Source organism: Rattus norvegicus, chromosome 19 (assembly GCF_021556685.1).
Source record: "Rattus norvegicus strain SHRSP/BbbUtx chromosome 19, alternate assembly SHRSP_T2T, whole genome shotgun sequence".
NCBI classification, from domain to species: Eukaryota; Metazoa; Chordata; class Mammalia; order Rodentia; family Muridae; genus Rattus; species Rattus norvegicus.
The window spans coordinates 26,549,796-26,568,712 of record NC_141552.1 but is presented as its reverse complement, the minus strand read 5'-3'; the positions used below and the strand labels follow the sequence as shown (position 1 = coordinate 26,568,712).

At 40.6% G+C, this 18,917-nt stretch overlaps 1 long non-coding RNA gene across 3 annotated transcripts; it reads left to right on the top strand.

Annotated features, from left to right (window-relative positions):
• The first annotated feature begins 794 nt into the window (after positions 1 to 794).
• Positions 795 to 5,658, top strand: LOC147999277 (uncharacterized). Of its 3 annotated transcripts, XR_015644303.1 has the most exons (5): positions 795 to 919; positions 1,428 to 1,495; positions 2,151 to 2,229; positions 3,561 to 3,634; positions 4,138 to 5,657. It is a non-coding gene; the product is annotated as an uncharacterized LOC147999277 (long non-coding RNA). The 3 variants fall into 3 exon arrangements; XR_015644302.1 differs by lacking the exon at positions 3,561 to 3,634 and having other exon boundaries at positions 4,138 to 5,658; XR_015644304.1 differs by lacking the exons at positions 1,428 to 1,495; positions 3,561 to 3,634.
• The last annotated feature ends 13,259 nt before the right edge of the window (positions 5,659 to 18,917 follow it).

Sequence of the window (18,917 nt, the reverse complement as noted above, 5' to 3'; positions counted from 1 at the left end):
CCTGGCCCCAGGACAAAGCAGCTGTGGGAGAATCAAAGCCTGGGGCTTCAGCACAGCATGGGTACACAGCATGGCATGCAGCCTACATGGCTGTGAAAAAGCCAAGGAAGTGCTTCTCAGCATACCCCCTGTCCATCCTTCTCCCCATGGACATCTGCTTCCAAGTCATGTCCCTCTGGTTTTGACTTTCCTGGATGCCATGGCAATGCTACCACACAGAATGCTGCCTCTACTGGGGACACTCGCTTACACAACCTCTCTGGGGGACATCTGAGCCAAACAGGGATTGGGTGCACTGCAGAGAGTCATGACTGTAAGTCATGTCAAGAAGTACTTTGTTCCACAAAGGCTCACTGTCTAGGGAGTTGACTGGAAAAGTAAGCTTATTCCCTTGGGCAGGGTCCCTATAGGGAGCGTCCCACACCCTGCTATCAGGTCTATTCCTGGTGCCATTCAAATACAATTTGCAAGCCGCAATGCTCTGGAAATGTCAAGAGCTAACAGAAATGTACCAAGAAGTGCATACCACAGCAAAGGGAGAGGATGGCACAGAGACCCATGCTATGCGTTAAGTGGCATGGGAAGGCCACCTCGAGCACAGGGGTCAGTCACCTCTTTCACAAACAAGGCAAATGGTCAATGCTCTCAGCTCTGTGGCTCCTAAGCCCTGCAGCTGCAGCCAGAAGCAGCACTGAACAGGATGTAAATGCTGAGTATGGCAATGTCAATAACACTTTATTTACAAAACCAAATTGGTGGTGGGGGTGGTGGTGGTGGTGGTGGCGGACTGGTTCATTTCAAAGCATGCTGGAGTCGCATGGCCACTGAGCATCGGGAAACACAGAAAGGAATGCGACCGGACACAGGGCTCCCAACACACTAGACGTTGACCTTTGGCACCGGAACGGGGTCCCTGAAGGTAAGTCAGGACAGTCAGATAAGGTAAGTACATTTTATTACAAGGAAATGGGACAAGATAAATCTTCTCTTCATCTTGCTATGCTTAAGCATCTTTTAAAGGTGCAGGGAATTCATGTCTCTCAGTCTGGTTTAGGAAAGTGTTTAGAGACAGCAAGAGAGTACACTCCTTGGTTCCCTGTCGAGGGTTCCAGGGATTCTGATATCTGGGTCAAAGTGAAAGCTAAGGTGGAAAAGGCTGTCAGGCAGGGCAAAAAGATTCCAATTTCTGGTCTCTTTGAGCTGTGATTTTTACTGTGTTCAAGGCCATGAATGCAGACAGGGCAATAAGGAATACAGAACAAGAAGCTACAGCTTCAGTAAGACAAAAGTGAAAGTAAAAGTTTTGAGCTCTGCACCACTGCCTGAAGCAGTTTTTTCTAAGTCATTTCTGGAGGATGACATATTAACCATTAGATTCAGACGACGATGATGACGAATTCACCTGCTTTTTCTTTTCCTATAATTAGGCCAGCATCGATTCAAGGTGTGGCCCAACCGACTTATTATAAAGGATGATAGTGGTTGGTTGAAAAAGGTAGTAGCTTTCTATGAACCATATATTAAGTTTTTATGTATATTAAAATTAACATTGGAAAGAACAGTGGTAGGAGAGGAAGCTGGAGGACAACTGCTGCAAATGCTTGCTTTTGAAAATGCTAATGAAGAATACAGGAGAGCATTATTACCTATAAAGGAGGCTGGGGATATTAATGCTTATATGAAGGCATGGTAGGATATCTTTTCTGAAAATGGAAAGATGGATAGTTGGCACGTATTGATCCAGATAGAGTTATTAAATTATATGTTTAAATAATCTTGAATATCCTACAGGCACTTTCACTCAGGATGAGTTGCCTTTAGAATGGATATATATTAAATATAACTTTAACCAAACATTAACAACATATGAGGGACAAATTTCTTTAATTATTCAGCAAGGCATACAAAGACCTGTTACACTGTGAGGATATGATTGTGCTGCTATTATTTTCCAATTAAGCAAAGATAAAGTGGAATATTTAATGCAGACATCTGAGGTTTTTCAATTATCTATGATTTCTTACACTGGAAATACTGGATTTTATTTTCCCCATAGTAAATTGTGGGATTGCTTTAGAAAACAAAAAGAAATTTGATAAATACACTAATTTCCGTTAATCCATTACCATCTGCCATTACTGTGTTTACAGATGGCTCCAAGACCAAAGATCTAAGACAGATGGCTTATTGGACCAAAGATAAATTTTGGGGACAAGAATCTTCTTTTGGGTCAGTACAGCAAAATGAAGTATTAGCAGTAATTAATGTATTGCCGGATTTTACTCATGATGTAAAAATATTATAGCCGAGTCAGCTTATGTTGTAGGAGTAGTACAGAATATTGCAACTGCTGTTGTTTCTACATCTAAGCTTATATTAACTGTTATTCTCACATATTAAAGGACTATTACTATTATGAAACTCTAGAACATTCATTGCACATATTAGATCACATTCAAAAATGCCAGGATCTTTAACACTTGGCAATCCTATGGTAGATCAATTAGTGGAATTTGCTACCCCAGAAGAAAACAGTTACAATCATGCCAATGTTGGATATTTCCATATTAAATGTAAGATTCCCTATTCTGAAGCCAAACAAATTATTGCTAATTGTCCTATGTGTCAGTCTTCACGTATAAAATGTATTCCATCTCAAATTAATCCCAGAAGGATGCAACTTAATACATCGTGTCAGATCGATATAACCCATATTTCTGAGTTTGGTCGCCTTTCACATATAGATGTAAGCATAGATAATTTTTCAAAATTTGTGTGGGCTACACCATTGCCAGGAGTACGCACTGCTCATGTTATACAGCATCTATTGGAAACTTCTGCTGTTATGGGACTGCCCTCTAAAATTAAAACTGATAATGGACCAAAATATATATATTTCTTATCAACTTAAACAACTTTGTCAACGATATCATATTGTACATATTACTGGTATAGAATACAATCCCCAAGGTAAAATTTTGTTGAAAGAGTTCACCATACCCTGAAATGACAAATTATAAAATTGAAAAGGAAGAAAAGAGATGACCTTACACAGCCTGAATGGAGTTTGCAGACCAGTCACAGAGATATATTGGCACAAGCATTATATGTTATTAATTTTCTTTATTTACCACAAGGTGAAGTTATATCAAGAGCAGATAGACACTTTGTTAACTTTCCCCAAAAGGCATGGAACAGACAGTATGGATAAAAATTGACAGAGATGCTGAATGGCAGGAAGGGACATCATTGTATATAGGGGAGAGGGTTTTGTCTCATTACAGGATGGGAGACAATTCTGGTTACCCGGGAGATGGATCCAAGCACAGAATAATAAGAACTGCTCCCTACCCTCAAAGGAATCCAGTTAAACCAGCTACATTTTCTCCTGATGGATGTTCTCAGGAGATGAGGAGGTGTCCTCCATTACTGAGGCCCTGGTTTCTCTTAGTGTCCACAAACAACAATGGATAAGGATCCGTGCAGTGACAACCCTATTACCTATGTGGGGTCAGGTGAAGCGATTAAGCACTGAAAGGAAAAAATGTTGTCTCCTTCAGGAAAGCCCTTTACTGCTGAGCACTTATTCTTAGCAATGTGTGCTTTACTCACGGTTTCTTCTGCTGCGTCCAATGTGAGTTATCAGGCTTATATTCCTTATCCGCCTTTATTTCAACCTGCTACTTGGGGGGAAACAGATGAGATTTTATACATCACCCCAAGCATTTTATCATCTCTTTGGAGTAATTTAACTTTTTGAATAGACGTGATGGAGCTTTGTATAATTTTCCTTATGCTGGATTAATGATGCCTTTGTGTTTAGGACAGAGATCATGCCCACAAATGGGTTATCAAAATTTACTATTCCCAGGAATAAATGTTACAGGCTCCAGGATTGTCAGCTTGGTCTATAACCAAAATTGGAATAGCATTACGTTTGTTAGCGAGCCAGTATATCCTATTTGTGATCAATTTACTTATATAGGCTTAAAATATCACACATGCATTTGGAAAAATGCCCTGGCATGTTTTGTAAATTATTCAAGATAAATAGATAAATTGGGGTGTTTATGGACAATTTATTAATACATGTTCAAAATGGAATGTTACCACTTGTGATTTGTCAAATGTTACCAGGATGAACGGAGAGAAGAATGAACTTCTTAATGGATCCTTGCTGAGGGAATGAGGACATGGTGGCATTGCTGATAATCGACTGGCCTCTGTGGAAGATCCTACTGCGTTCCAAGCTCATTTGTGGAAGACTGCCGCTGCATTAAAAGATGTTGTGATTGCTAATGGAAGCTTTTCTGGGCCTGCTCAATCTGCCTCTCAGTATAATTTTATGATATTTAAGAAAGAAAAGCTTACTACTTGTATTCCTATGCCATATTTGTTTTTAATAGGTAGATTTAATTTTAATAATGGATTTCCTTATATTAACTGTCATTTGTATTCATGTATTAATTTATCTGTTCAGTTTACTATGAATCAAGATTCTATTAATATATGCAGCAAAAATATATGTATGGATGCCTGTTAATTTGGGACGTCATTGGTCTCAAGATCCTCTTAATCATGTGATTATTGTTTTTTTTTAATATCTGCTGAAGAGAAGTAAAGGAATTATTGGAGTCATTGTAGCTACTATTTTAAGCCTTATTTCTGTTGCTACTTCGTCAGCCATTTCCAGCATAGCATTAAAAACATCTATGGAGACAAAGCATTTTGTTGAAGACTGGCATAAAGATTCACATGAGTTATGGATAAAGCAAACTAAAATTGATACTAGACTTCAACATCAAGTAGATGTTTCAAAACAAACAGTAGAATGGTTGGGTCGAAAGATGTTACCTGGTGAAAAATATGAGGGTTTAAGATATGATTGAAATCCTACTACTTTTGTGTTAATGAATATATGGATAATGATACAGAACATGATTGGAAGTTAATTCAAGCCTATTTAGAAGGTAATGAAAGTGCTACAAAAGTAATTAATGCCTTGAAATATGATGTTCGAATATCTTTTGGTAAATAGCTAGAAGATACTACCCCTATGGAAATAGCGAAATTCTTGGGTGATCAATTGACAGGATTAGATCCCAAGGCTTGGCTTCAAAGGATTTTCCATAGCTTGGGAGGAGCTAGTTTTGCCATAATCTTATGTACATTATGTATTATGTTGCTTTATTTTTACATGATTAAACACCTCCAAGGACATGTAGCTATGTCATGGAAAGTATTACTTTTAAAAAAAAAGAAAAAAGAAGGAATTGTTAAGACATAGAGATGCAGCTCCCAGGCAGGGTCAAGAAAGGCCTGGTGACAGATTCACGTAGGGGCTGGAATTCCACCCTGGAGAACAAAATGTTTTTCTCACTTGGCCTTAAGCTATCTTCTGCTGTGTCCTGTTTCTGTGGAAGTGGTTCTAACGCTCTCTCAGTAATGGTGAGTATATTTTGATTATAATAAGAGAGGTGATTTGTTATATGAATATTTTGAGAAGAAGCCTTTATTTTTTTCGTATTTCTTTGTTTAGTCTTCCCTCAGTTGTTCCTTGTATCCTGGGAATAATGATCTTATGGAATCTTGACAAAATGAAAATTGTACTTATTCATATTCCTAGCTTTATAAGGATTAATAAAGCTTGCAACTGTGTGCAGTTGCTTCTGCCTTTGCTCTGCACCCCCTGTGTCCTGGGGGTATGCGACCGTACCCAGGGCCCCAGCTCACTAGACATTGACAATGGGTCACCCCACAAAACACAGAAGCATCTACCTTAGTCAAAAATGGATATTTTATTGAATGCATACACTAATACTGATCGATCACATCCATAACTAAGATATTAGGGGCATATCAATGGCCCAAAATACATCCCTCTAAACTTATAAAGCAAAGGAAGAAAGAATGAAAGAAAGAAAGAAAGAGATAAAGAGAGAAAAAAGAAAGGGAAAAAACACAAAAAAACTTAAGCTTCTCATATGACGTTCGCAGGAAGTATTGTCTGGTGTTCAGTTCTGATTAGACATTTTAGATAGGACAGTGCATAGTGACCCTTAATGGGATTGCCCCTATATAAAGCTTTTTGCAATATTGGAATTTTAACAAACCTCATCCAGAACATACAGAAGAGGCAAGGATGTCATCACCATGTCCTTGCTCTCTATCAGTTTATTTATCTGTGTCCCTGATTGTCAGGCATAGAACAGCAACAATCTGAAATAGCTGGTAGACATGGGAAAACGTGGCTAAAACTATAGTTGTGGGTTACACACCTCAACTGTCAAAGGCTAATGCTGTCCTCACAGTCCTTGGAGGTCACTCTTGTAAGTCTATCTAGTGGAAAGTGGAAGCAGGTTTATCTGAGCTCAAAGTGAACCTGGTCAGCCAGGGAGAGGGCAACATGTGATACTTGAGACCCTGTCTAAAACCAGCACAGAAACCCACACTTCATTCAAAGCATCATCTACGAATTCTTTATTATTTACCATTCTCTTCCTACCAGTCTTTCAGTCTGGAATGGTAGAAAAGAACTGAAAATGATCTTTCTATTCTGAGGACCTTGATCTCTCTTTCCTTAGGTCCACATTAAAAATGCACACAAACAGGTATCACCATCTGAATATCTTAGTATCATCTACTCAGTATATCTAGCCTAATACTGTGCTATGACAATCTCAAGCTTCCTTGAGTTTCGCTGACCTAGCAAGAAGTGTGATGTACTGAGCCCAATCCCAGGGATCCTTTCAAGGGGTTAGAATAAAGCCATCAGAGATGCTCCACTTCTTTGTCCTTAAATTAAATCAAGCTGACACAATGTGAACCTGGTGGATTATTTAGCCATGCATCTTTCTCCCAACCCCAAGTTTCTGAGTTCATTCCATGGCAGAATTCATGCCCCATCATCCTAGATATTGTTTAGTGGTATGTAATTATTATTATAAAGCTATGTATTAAATTTTGTCATTATGTAAATTTTTGTGGTTTTCACAGTCTTCTTTGATTAACTGTCCTAGTTTTGTAAATTTATCCCCTGTGTTCTCTGGTATTTTATCCTTCCCTCAAACTAAAGTATTCCTTTTAGGATCCTCTACAGAGCTGTCTTACTGGTTATACATATTTTGTTAAATTTATTTTTAGTGTGGATTAGTCAGCACAGTAGCTGGGCAGCTGCCTGCCCTCCATGGTATCAGATCTACTTTCCAAACAATAATGCTCAACTCTTACTGACTGTGTTGTATCTTGGCTGCTCTTTGTTCCACTTGGACAGCCCTCAGGACCAGGCACTCCTCTCCCTTAACCATGGCTGCTGTCCTCTTCCTCTCTTCTCTCCATCACACATGTTCTTCCTTTATTCTCTGGCTGCTTCTTCTTCCTTCTTCCCTCCTCATGATCCTCTCTAGCAAAGCCCTCAAAGCTCAGCTTCCCCATCTCTCTGCTGTGCAGCTGTTGACTGTTGGCTTCTTTATAATCACAATTATCTGGGAACAGGGTCAGTTTTATTGGGGTTAGCCAGTCTTGAGTTCTCCAAATTAGAATTAAAATAGAAGCAGAATTAGGCCAATACACTACAGGGAATTCTTTTGTTTTGTTTTGTTTTAATTTTTCTTTTACCTTTTTACTATTTATTTTATTTTTGGCTATTTTATTAATTTGCTATTTTATTTACTTATATTTCAACTGTGGCCCCCTTTCAAGTATCCCCTCATCAAGCCTTACTTCCCATTTCTGTTCGGCTTTGCCTATATGACAGTGCTCCCCCAACCACACATATCCATTTCCACCTCACACCTCTAGGATCCCAATTTGGTGGGCAACAGGTTTCACAAGAGCCAAGGGCCTACCAGCACATTAAAGCGAGGTAAGTCAATCAATCCTCTTCTACACAGGGACCTAGAACCATAGACCCATTCTTGTATATACTTTGCTGGCAAAAGTGGTCCCTAGGAGCTGGGGAATTGGTGACAGACGGACTAGTTAAATATTAAAGACCAATGATTGCTGCTTTCGTTTCTTTTTCTGATTGTGGGTGAAATTATGTTTGTGTGCTTGTCTTTTTTTCTTTTTGAAATTATTGCGAAGTGAATAATTTCTTACTTTTTGGGGGTATAGTTTAGCTCATTATCTTTGAGTTTTCCTCCTATTATCATCTATTATGCTGTCTTAGAGAAAAATATTGTTTAAATTTGGATTTCTCATGAAATATCTTGGTTTCTCCATCATGATGATTGAGAATTATGCTGGGTATAGGATCCTGGGTCTGCATTACATCTGTCTAGGATTTCCTGGCTTTTGGAGTCTCTATTGACAAGTCTGGTGTAGAGACCCTGAAGGGACAGACCAGATAAACAGTTCTCTGCACCCAAATCCCGTGGGAGGGAGAGATAAACCAACAGAGAAGCAGACACGCCTGGGAAACCAGAAGAGACTGCACTCTGCACACATCTCTGACGCCAGAGGAAAACACCAAACGCCATCTGGAACCCTGGTGCACAGAGGCTCCTGGAAAAGACGGCGCAGATCTTCCTGGTTGCTGCTGCCGCAGAGAGCTCGTAGGGAGCACCACATGAGCGAACTTGAGCCTCGGGATCACAGGTAAGACCAACTTTTCTGCTGCAACTGACCTGCCTGGTGAACTCAAGACACAGGCCCACAGGAACAGCTGAAGACCTGTAGATAGGAAAAACTACACACCCGAAAGCAGAACACTCTGTCCCCATAACTGGCTGAAAGAAAACAGGAAAACAGGTCTACAGCACTCCTGACACACAGGCTTATAGGACAGTCTAGCCACTGTCAGAAATAGCAGAACAAAGTAACACTAGAGATAATCTGATGGCGAGAGGCAAGCGCAGGAACCCAAGCAACAGAAACCAAGACTACATGGCATCATCGGAGCCCAATTCTCCCACCAAAGCAAACACGGAATATCCAAACACACCAGAAAAGCAAGATCTAGTTTCAAAATCATATTTGATCATGATGCTGGAGGACTTCAAGAAAGACGTGAAGAACTCCCTTAGAGAATAAGTAGAAGCCTACAGAGAGGAATCGCAAAAATCTCTGAAAGAATTCCAGGAAATCATAAATAAACAAGTAGAAACCCATAGAGAGGAGTCACAAAAATCCCTGAAAGAATTCCAGGAAAACACAATCAAACAGTTGAAGGAATTAAAAATGGAAATAGAAGCGATCAAGAAAGAACACATGGAAACAACCCTGGATATAGAAAACCAAAAAAAGAGACAAGGAGCTGTAGATACGAGCTTCACCAACAGAATACAAGAGATGGAAGAGAGAATCTCAGGAGCAGAAGATTCCATAGAAATCATCGACTCAACTGTCAAAGATAATGTAAAGTGGAAAAAGCTACTGGTCCAAAACATACAGGAAATCCAGGACTCAATGAGAAGATCAAACCTAAGGATAATAGGTATAGAAGAGAGTGAAGACTCCCAGCTCAAAGGACCAGTAAATATCTTCAACAAAATCATAGAAGAAAACTTCCCTAACCTAAAAAACGAGATACCCATAGGCATTCAAGAAGCCTACAGAACTCCAAATAGATTGGACCAGAAAAGAAACACCTCCCGTCACGTAATAGTCAAAACACCAAACGCACAAAATAAAGAATATTAAAAGCAGTAAGGGAAAAAGGTCAAGTAACATATAAAAACAGACCTATCAGAATTACACCAGACTTTTCGCCAGAAACTATGAAAGCCAGAAGATCCTGGACAGATGTCATACAGACCCTAAGAGAACACAAATGCCAGCCCAGGTTACTATATCCTGCAAAACTCCCAATTAACATAGATGGAGAAACCAAGATATTCCATGACAAAACCAAATTTACGCAATATCTTTCTACAAATCCAGCACTACAAAGGATAATAAATGGTAAAGCCCAACATAAGGAGGCAAGCTATACCCTAGAAGAAGCAAGAAACTAATCGTCTTGGCAACAAAACAAAGAGAAGAAAAGCACACAAACATAACCGCACATCCAAATATGAATATAACAGGAAGCATAATCACTATTCCTGAATATCTCTCAACATCAATGGCCTCAACTCCCCAATAAGGAGACATAGATTAACAAACTGGATACGCAACGAGGACCCTTCATTCTTCTGCCTACAGGAAACACACCTCAGAGACAAAGACAGACACTACCTCAGAGTGAAAGGCTGGAAAACAACTTTCCAAGCAAATAGTCAGAAGAAGCAAGCTGGAGTAGCCATTCTAATATCAAATAAAATCAATTTTCAACTAAAATTCATCAAAAAAGATAAGGAAGGACACTTCATATTCATCAAAGGAAAAATCCACCAAGATGAACTCTCAATCCTAAATATCTATGCCCCAAATACAAGGGCACCTACATACGTAAAAGAAACCTTACTAAAGCTCAAAACACACATTGCACCTCACACAATAATAGTGGGAGATCTCAACACCCCACTCTCATCAATGGACAGATCATGGAAACAGAAATTAAACAGTGATGTCGACAGACTAAGAGAAGTCATGAGCCAAATGGACTTAACGGATATTTATAGAACATTCTATCCTAAAGCAAGGATATACCTTCTTCTCAGCTCCTCATGGTACTTTCTCCAAAATTGACAATATAATTGGTCAAAAAACGGGCCTCAACAGGTACAGAAAGATAGAAATAATCCCATGCGTGCTATCGGACCACCACGGCCTAAAACTGGTCTTCAATAAAAATAAGGGAAGAATGCCCACATATACGTGGAAATTGAACAATGCTCTACTCAATGATAACCTGGTCAAGGAAGAAATAAAGAAAGAAATTAAAAACTTTTTAGAATTTAATGAAAATGAAGATACAACATACCCAAACTTATGGGACACAATGAAAGCTGTGCTAAGAGGAAAACTCATAGCGCTGAGTGCCTGCAGAAAGAAACAGGAAAGAGCATATGTCAGCAGCTTGACAGCACACCGAAAAGCTCTAGAACAAAAAGAAGCAAATATACCCAGGAGGAGTAGAAGGCAGGAAATAATCAAACTCAGAGCTGAAATCAACCAAGTAGAAACAAAAAGGACCATAGAAAGAATCAACAGAACCAAAAGTTGGTTCTTTGAGAAAATCAACAAGATAGATAAACCCTTAGCCAGACTAACGAGAGGACACAGAGAGTGCGTCCAAATTAACAAAATCAGAAATGAAAAGGGAGACATAACTACAGATTCAGAGGAAATTCAAAAAATCATCAGATCTTACTATAAAAACCTATATTCAACAAAATTTGAAAATCTTCAGGAAATGGACAATTTCCTAGACAGATACCAGGTATCGAAGTTAAATCAGGAACAGATAAGCCAGTTAAACAACCCCATAACTCCTAAGGAAATAGAAGCAGTCATTAAAGGTCTCCCAACCAAAAAGAGCCCAGGTCCAGACAGGTTTAGTGCAGAATTCTATCAAACCTTCATAGAAGAACTCATACCAATATTATCCAAACTATTCCACAAAATTGAAACAGATGGAGCCCTACCGAATTCTTTCTACGAAGCCACAATTACTCTTATACCTAAACCACACAAAGACCCAACAAAGAAAGAGAACTTCAGACCAATTTCCCTTATGAATATCGACGCAAAAATACTCAATAAAATTCTGGCAAACCGAATCCAAGAGCACATCAAAACAATCATCCACCATGATCAAGTAGGCTTCATCCCAGGCATGCAGGGATGGTTTAATATACGGAAAACCATCAACGTGATCCATTATATAAACAAACTGAAAGAACAAAACCACATGATCATTTCATTAGATGCTGAGAAAGCATTTGACAAAATTCAACACCCCTTCATGATAAAAGTCCTGGAAAGAATAGGAATTCAAGGCCCATACCTAAACATAGTAAAAGCCATATACAGCAAACCAGTTGCTAACATTAAACTAAATGGAGAGAAACTTGAAGCAATCCCACTAAAATCAGGGACTAGACAAGGCTGCCCACTCTCTCCCTACTTATTCAATATAGTTCTTGAAGTTCTAGCCAGAGCAATCAGGCAACAAAAGGAGGTCAAGGGGATACAGATCGGAAAAGAAGAAGTCAAAATATCACTATTTGCAGATGATATGATAGTATATTTATGTGATCCCAAAAGTTCCACCAGAGAACTACTAAAGCTGATAAACAACTTCAGCAAAGTGGCTGGGTATAAAATTAACTCAAATAAATCAGTAGCCTTCCTCTACACAAAAGAGAAACAAGCCGAGAAAGAAATTAGGGAAACGACACCCTTCATAATAGACCCAAATAATATAAAGTACCTCGGTGTGACTTTAACCAAGCAAGTAAAAGATTTGTACAATAAGAACTTTAAGACTCTGAAGAAAGAAATTGAAGAAATCCTCAGAAGATGGAAAGATCTCCCATGCTCATGGATTGGCAGGATTAATATAGTAAAAATGGCCATTTTACCAAAAGCGATCTACAGATTCAATGCAATCCCCATCAAAAATACCAATCCAATTCTTCAAAGAGTTAGACAGAACAATTTGCAAATTCATCTGGAATAACAAAAAACCCAGGATAGCTAAAACTATCCTCAACAATAAAAGGACTTCAGGGGGAATCACTATCCCTGAACTCAAGCAGTATTACAGAGCAATAGTGATAAAAGCTGCATGGTATTGGTACAGAGACAGACAGATAGACCAATGGAATAGAATTGAAGACCCAGAAATGAACCCACACACCTATGGGCACTTGATTTTTGACAAAGGAGCCAAAACCATCAAATGGAAAAAAGATAGCTTTTTTAGCAAATGGTGGTGGTTCAACTGGAGGTCAACATGTAGAAGAATGCAGATCGATCCATGCTTATCACCCTGAACAAAGCTTAAGTCCAAGTGGATCAAGGACCTCCACATCAAACCAAATACACTCAAACTAATAGAAAAAAAACTAGGGAAGCATCTGGAACACATGGGCACTGGAAAAAATTTCCTGAACAAAACACCAATGGCTTATGCTCTAAGATCAATAATCGACAAATGGGATCTCATAAAACTGCAAAGCTTCTGTAAGGCAAAGGACACTGTGGTTAGGAGAAAACGGCAACCAACAGATTGGGAAAAGATCTTTACCAATCCCACACAGATAGAGGCCTTCTATCCAAAATATACAAAGAACTCAAGAAGTTAGACCGCAGGGAAACAAATAACCCTATTAAAAAATGGGGTTCAGAGCTAAACAAACAATTCACAGTTGAGGAATGCTGAATGGCTGAGAAACACCTAAAGAAATGTTCAACATCTTTAGTCATAAGGGAAATGCAAATCAAAACAACCCTGAGATTTCACCTCACACCAGTGAGTATGGCTAAGATCAAAAACTCAGGTGACAGCAGATGCTGGCAAGGATTCGGAGAAAGAGGAACACTCCTCCATTGTTGGTGGGATTGCAGACTGGTAAAACCATTCTGGAAAACAGTCTGGAGGTTCCTCAGAAAATTGGCCATTGAAATACCTGAGGATCCAGATATACCTGTCTTGGGAATATACCCAAAAGATGCCCCAACATATAAAAAAGACACGTGCTCCACTATGTTCATAGCAGCCTTATTTATAATAGCCAGAAGCTGGAAAGAACCCAGATGCTCTTCAACAGAGGAATGGATACAGAAAATGTGGTACATCTACACAATGGAATATTACTCAGCTATCAAAAACAATGACTGTATTAAATTCATAGGCAAATTGTTGGAACTGGAAAATATCATCCTGAGTGAGGTAACCCAATCACAGAAAAACACACATGGTATGCACTCATTGATAAGTGGCTATTAGCCCAAATGCTTGAATTATCCTAGATCCCTAGAACAAATGAAACTCAAGACGGATGATCAAAATGTGAATGCTTCACTCCTTCTTTAAAAGGGGAACAAGAATACCCTTGGCAGGGAATAGAGAGGCAAAGATTAAAACAGAGACAGAAGGAACACCCATTCAGAGCCTGCCCCACATGTGGCCCATACATATACAGCCATCCAAGTAGACAAGATGGATGAAGCAAAGAAGTGCATGCTGACAGGAGCCGGATGTATATCTCTCCTGAGAGACACAGCCAGAATACAGCAAATACAGAGGCGTATGCCAGTAGCAAACCACTGAACTGAGAATAGGACCCCCGTTGAAGGAATCAGAGAAAGAACTGGAAGAGCGTGAAGGGGCTCGAGACCCCATATGAACAACAATGCCAAGCAACCAGAGCTTCCAGGGACTAAGCGACTACCTAAAGACTATACATGGACTGACCCTGGACTCTGACCTCATAGGTAGCAATGAATATCCTAGTAAGAGCACCAGTGGAAGTGGAAGCCCTGGGTCCTGCTAAGACTGAACCCCCAGTGAACTAGATTGTTGGGGGGAGGGCGGCAAGGGGGGAGGATGGGGAGGGGAGCACCCATAAAGAAGGGGAGGGGGGATGGGGATGTTTGCCCGGAAACACTCGAAATATATATAAGAAATACTCAAGTTAATAAAAAAAAAAAAAAAAGAGAAGTCTGGTGTAATTCAGATAGGTCTGAATTAATTTGTTACTGGATATTTATACCTTACCCCTTTTAATATTCTTTCTTTGATCTGTGCATTTAGGGTTTTAATTGTTATGTGAATGGAGGTATATTTTCTGGTCTGCTCCCATCTGTCAGCTTCTATGGCAGTGGTTCTCAACACTCCTAGTGCTGCACACCTGTAATACAGCGCTTCATGCTGTGATGACTCCCACCATAAAATTATTTCAGTACTACTTCATAACTAATATTGCTACTCTTATAAGTCATAATATGCAAGGTATCTGATATACATTCCTTGTGAGTGGTCGTGGCCCATAGTTTGAGAAACATTGCATTATATACATTTTTTTTTAAAGTGAGGCTTCATCTAAGAAGATCCTGACACAGGTGTAAGAGCAGAGATACCCTGACATAGTGACAAGTTAGGAGGCCCAAGGCCGCTTGCCTTAATGGCAACAGAGATTCCTGGGTAAAGGCACAATCTGAAATCACTGTCCCCAGGACATTTCTTACCTCAGTTTCCCCCCATTACACGGTGTGTCTGCTTGGCCATGTCTGTCCAGGAAGCCAGTCCCTGTAGTCTCTAATACAGACAGAATGCTAAAGGCAAGAATGTTTTCCCTCTTTGGCTCCAAGTCACTTCTATAGAAGTAAGTTCAAATCACCCGTGGGTAAATGTGTCTCTCTCACATAATGTGTGAGACTTGAAATGTCATCCATTTGAGTTGACAAAAACCACTCTCACTTCAGATTTACAGCTGACCAACAGTTAGTTTCAGGAGAATGAAAAAGCTGGCCAGGCCTGCAGAGTCAGATCTCCTCCCTGCCTGGGACAATCCCACCCACTGCAGACTTCAGCTTCACCTAGCAGCTGTTATCAGAAAATCTGACTTTAAGGTTCTGAAGTCCACACATGCAAACACCCTAAAGTTGTTAGATGGTCGATATGGGGTTTTTCTCCAATTTAAAATCATTCAGGCCTCTTTTCTCCCCTGGGATGCACTCTGTTCTCTCAGGTCTGTTCTTCTCAGAAGTCAACTCTCAGAAGGGGCACTTTGCTCTAACTCCTCCATGGGACCCACCCAGCATTGTGACTGGAGGATCCTATGGAGTTGTAGCTCTGAGCTGGGAGGGGGAGCTCTCACCCTGACAAGGAGAAGCCTGTTTTCACAGCTGATCTGGATCTGAGGAAAAGGTGATTTTAAAGAAGCCTGTGAAAGTGTCTCCTGCAGGAGAGCCCACCCTGCAGGGAAAGTCACACAAGACAGGGAAAAGTAGCTTCCCAACTTTCCCAGGGCTCTCAAACCAGGGAGGGTACCTGATTTCAGAGAGTTTGAGAAAGGCCTCCATCTCCCTGAAAGACTTCCCTCAATCATAAGTCCCACCACTACCCCTGGCTCAGCAAAGCCCTCCAACTGCCAGTTCCTTCCAAAGGAAACTCAGTGTGGAGAATTGAGGATAACACTTCTAGGAAAAGGGAGACACAAGCCTCTGGGGGTCCTGGCCTGGGGTCTGTCCCTTAGGCTCTCCTCACTTCCCCTAGGTGCCTAGGGCAGAGGCAGGGTCAGGGGTAGGGGGAGGGGCAAGTTCATGGTCAGGGGCAGGGTCAGGGGCAAGCAGTGACCTCCAGACAAAAGTTAGGCTTTGGGTGCATGGAACAGGCAGCAGCAGAGCTCGCCATGCGCTCCTCCTCTCTGGAGTGGGAAAGCATGGAGACCTGAGAGGTTGGGAAGAGTTGGGGAACTCACAGCTGCTTTTCCTCTGACTGCAACTGCAGTGCAGGGCCAAAGAAGCCAGAGAGTCTCAGGGGATCCCCCCATTTCCTGATGTCATTGTCCTTGTGGATGTCCAGGATGAAGGCTGTGCTTGGCTGGGCCAGAAGCCCCGCAGACAGGTAGAAGATGCACAACTGGCCTGTGACCTCCCTGGGCACCCACTGGGACCCAGCTCAAGTGGCCACAGACACTCACCATGCACCCTGCCCCAGCCCTAAGCCTGTGCACACCAAGGCCATAGCACCTCTGCTAGTCCCTCCCACCATGAGTACTCCACCTTGGCCCCCTGGTTGGCTTACACTCTCTGTAGGTAGCTCCTTGTGTGGTTTAGACACCAGGTTGATTATGACATCAGAGAAGGAGTTTGACAATGTTCCTTCTCTTTCAATATAGTGGAATAATTGAAGCACTATTGTTATTAGGTCTTCATTAAAAGTCTGATAGGATTCTGCATTAAAGACATATGGCCTGAGATTTCGCTTTTTAATTTTTGGAGGGGCAAGCTATACTGACTGTATCTATTATCTTCTGAGAATTATCCATGTACCTTCCCAGATCTGTGTTTATGTTGGTAATTGTTATCTGTCTAGAAAATACCAATATCAAATAGATTTTCAGTTTTCTTGAGTAAAGGCCTCTGAGATAAGACCTAATGATTGTTGAATTTGTTCATTGTCTATTGTTAGATCCCTCTTTCCATTTCTAATTGAGTCAACTTAAGTATTGTCTATGGTATGCAGTTTGTTTGTGGAGGAGTTGCCTATGTGGTGGATCTTCTCAACAAAAATACAAAAAAAGAAACAAACAACAAACAAACAAACAAAAAAAACCAAAAAGACTCAAACCACAGACCTTGCTTCCCTTCACTCTTTGTATTTTTCACTTTGTTTGTAACTGACTAATTTGATTTGAGTCCTGAATTAATTTCCTGCCATCAAATCCTACCTGACATTCTATGGGATCAGGTTTGGCCTCATCTTGGTAAGAGCAACATATAACTACTGAAGCTTTTTCTGCTCTCTATAGTTGTGATGACGTCAAAACCTTACTGAAAACAATGCACAGCACGTTTTAGGCTGTATTAAAGCAGCCCACCATTTCAGTGTTCCCTGCAAGGTGCCATGGGACAGTATTAGCATATGTCTGCATGTAACTTGACAGTTTTCATTAGGGACTACACACACACACACACACACACACAAACACACACACACACACACACTTTTCTGACATGGTGCACATTCTTTGCACACAAAGAAGAAAGTGAGCAGTAATGAAAACACACCAATAATGGAATTGATGGAGGGAGCTGTGGGGAAGCTGGGGCTTAGAGTTACTTAAAGGCCCTATGCAGGCTCTCCTTTTGTTGGAGGAGAAACTTCAAGTGCAATGTGGTTCTTTATTTTCTTTCTCTAAAGCACAGAGGTCTAGGGTGGAACACAGGGCTTTGAGCATGTTCGGCAAGTACAGTCCCAATGAATTAAATCCTAGGGCTGGAACCTATTAATCTTCTACAGAATTACAGAGCAGCCTGGATGAAGACTCTCAGCTGAAAAGGTGGACATCTCAAGACAGGCACTGGACAATGGCTGACAGACTTGACTGAAGACTGGAAATGTTTTGCTATCTCATAGGAAAAGAAGGCCCCTCCTACCACACTGTACTCTAAGGACAGTTTATTCAGGTTAGGATGACATGAACTATTGTCTCATGTCACAGATGTCAGCACAAAGTATCCAAGGTATTGTGTGCCAATGGTAGCATCAACAGAACAAAGCACACAGTGTCATGAACACATAAATTATGAGTTTGTGTAGCAAGACACAGGCCTCTTCCAGGGTCTTAGATAGTAACTGAGAACCTCAAATACGGTGGTGATGTGATAGTGTGGGGGTAAATCTAGTTACAACTAGTTTCTATTGTGACACAGATGACTCTTTTTGTGTCATGTTCAGCTTATAATGAATGACTAGACCTAAGCATGAGAATAACCAAATACTACATTGCTTCTCTAGCTGCTGAGCTTTGAAAAGTCCTGGGGTGACAGCAAGCTTTTGTGGACATTCTGGATTATTCCTTCTGTACTTTAACTCTCTGAGTCACCTCCACTCTCCGTAAGTTAGTTCAATTCCATAAATTGGAAATCAGTCACCTGGAAAAAATACATTCTCAATACGATCCCAGATTGGCCATGGAAAAAGGGTAGCTTGAACTGTCCCACCTAGGTTGGGCCTGCACAGGCCTGCTCTCCTAAAGAAACCTGTGTTCACAGCTGCAGGCTACATTCACTATGGATGCTTTGAGGTTCCTCCCTAAACTGCTGAGATTAAAATAATTTTCTTGCTAACAATAAAAAAACTCATTATGCCAATCTGGACTAAAGGAATCTAGTTTCTATTCTGTATTTTATCAGATGTGCATAATACATATGGTCATCATAGATAACAGGTGAAAGATCTGCTCTAATATGGACACTAAGTGATGCTGGAGGATGATCCTGACCCTCAATGAGCAGTGGGGACACCGGAGCTCTGCAGGGATGCCTGACAACCTAACACATTGAGCACGCACGGC